At 38.1% G+C, this 2,283-nt stretch overlaps 1 long non-coding RNA gene across 1 annotated transcript in view; it reads right to left on the bottom strand.

Annotated features, from left to right (window-relative positions):
- The window catches only part of LOC107585705 (uncharacterized), a 4,665-nt gene extending 3,705 nt beyond the window's left edge, over nucleotides 1-960 (bottom strand). The window contains exon 1 of the long non-coding RNA XR_001609278.1: nucleotides 351-960. This is a non-coding gene — a long non-coding RNA (uncharacterized lncRNA). The remainder of the gene's footprint in view (nucleotides 1-350) is intronic.
- Nucleotides 961-2,283: the final 1,323 nt, after the last annotated feature.

The following is a 2,283-nucleotide window of genomic DNA, read 5'->3' as shown; positions in this document are numbered from 1 at the left end:
CCACATCCCTCAATTCTCGTTTTTTCCCCTCTAGTCGTGTAGCACATTTTTAAACCGCGTTTCTACTGCATAGACAGCCAATTTTTTTTATCAATACCCTACCTGCCAGCAATGAAGTATCCCTTTAACAATTAAGTCCAATATTAGGAACACCGAACCACAGCATTAGTTGCAATGTGGCGCCATCAAGTGCTGATAGAAAAACTTTACACAAAGCAGATACGAGGTGGCATTTTAATATTTTTTATTATAAAGAGCAGCAAGGATAAAATAAGTATACACAGTCATCATTTCATTCTTTTTTCAAAAGTAATTTATGATAAAGGGTAAATTTATCCTTTATTTTTAACCTTTTTCCTCTCTCCATATAAACCCTGTTCTTAAGTAGCACAGTTGCTGATAGTGCCGTCATCATGGCTCTTCTTCTACAACTACCTTATTAACAAAGTTTTATACTTGATAGAAGCACATTTTAAACTTTATAAAGCATCTGTACAGTATTACAATCGCCTTCCCTGAAGAATGAATGCAAACGAAGAATTTCAACCTGAGAATGGCCAATACGTTAACTAGATACACACAAATGATCTCCCTTTAGCATACAGTACATCTTTTATCCCCAAAATGAATTTAGCTCAGCCACTTAAACACTAATTTAGGTTTCTAAACACTGACGATGCAGCACAGACTTTTATTAAAGGTTCAGCTTCACTCAGAGATGCACTTGAGTCGCATGATTTAGTTAAGAGCCCTTACATTTTCACTGAAAATGCATTTCCTACAATCCCTTGATTCTGTTCGGGCATAATCGCAGTGAAACGCAGCATCATGGTCACAGGAGTCCAGAAACGTGGTTAAGTTCTCTAGTATTCACTGACAACCACAGGCATGTTCCAGAGGAGACAAGTGTCTCTGACCGTCACTGTTTTGGTAGCGGTCTCCTAAACAGCAGAATATGAGGTTCTGAAAAATAGAATAAGCAAACGTTAGTCCTTTTTTTTCACCTATAATGGCTTTAATATTCAGGACACAGTTGGCAAATGCCAGATTCAAATCACATGGTCAGAGATCAGCTGATTTTAGTGTAAACACACACACACACACAGGTTTGTTTTTATGGTTTGTGGGGACTCTCCATAGGCGTAATGGTTTTTATACTGTACAGACTGTATATTCTATTGCCCTACACCAACCCTACCCCTAAACCTACCCCTCACAGGAAACTTTCTGCATTTTTAGATTTTCAAAAAAACGTAATTCTGTATGACTTATAAGCTTTTGTACCCGTGGGGACCACAATTTAGGTCCCCACCGTGACACGAGTCCCCATGAGTCTGTGTGTAGTCAGGTTTAAGTCACACATGACAAGCAACTATATTTCATTGCATTTCAATCAGACATGAATGTGATGCTATAAAGTGACGTCACTACACTAAAAGCACATGGGGCAAAATCCAACCATTAGTTTTGAATGCACGTCAAAACTTGCCTCTAGAATGACCAAATGCATTAATAACCATACGAAGCAGCTTGCATTCAACATTGATGTAGTGTTACGACAGAACGAACGACGTTTAAACGAACAAACACGCCGCATCGAGGCCTCAACCCTCCTCGTTTTTCATCTTACCGGTATTCATAAAGATCATCTGTGTATTTATCCGAGTAGTAGATCTGTTTATGAGCCATTGTTAAATGAAGTCAGGTATGACAATATTCAGATGTATTGATTCGATCAAACTCACTCTCGCAACTTGAACAAATTTAACCGATAGAGTTTTGATTTTGAACCCGCAAGTCAACCGGAGCCGCCGCTTCTGATTGGTTGACAGAGGTCATGTGACTGCAGGCAGCGTGGGCACGTCGGAAGGGCGGGGGCGGAGGAAAGCGCGGTTGCTCTGGAAACCTATCTGTCAATAGACTGTGAAAATTATTAAGAATATGCTTCTGTAAATATAAAAATAATGTATTTTTGCCTCAGAAACCTGCTCAAGGTAAAGTGTGAAATGTTACTACTGTATTGTCATGTGTTTTGATCCATGCTCGGCGGTTTGCTCATCGTTTGAGAGCTTAGTAACCCTTAAACAAGTATAACCGAAAGAAAGCAATGTTTGATTTGATTTTCGCTTTTTATTTTTTAATGATTAGAACATTTAATTTTTATTACATGAAACTTTGTCAGTGCTTGACGTTTTCAAACAAAGACTTTTCCCAAAACGAACAATAAATAAATAAATAAAATCTTACAGAAACAGAAGAGGAAAACAGAAATAAACAAAAGAA

This window comes from Sinocyclocheilus grahami, unplaced genomic scaffold (genome assembly GCF_001515645.1).
Source record: "Sinocyclocheilus grahami isolate Dianchi unplaced genomic scaffold, SAMN03320097.WGS_v1.1 scaffold73.1, whole genome shotgun sequence".
Classification (NCBI taxonomy): Eukaryota; Metazoa; Chordata; class Actinopteri; order Cypriniformes; family Cyprinidae; genus Sinocyclocheilus; species Sinocyclocheilus grahami.
Note: the sequence above shows the minus strand (reverse complement) of the source record. Positions and strands in the feature narration are given on the sequence as shown.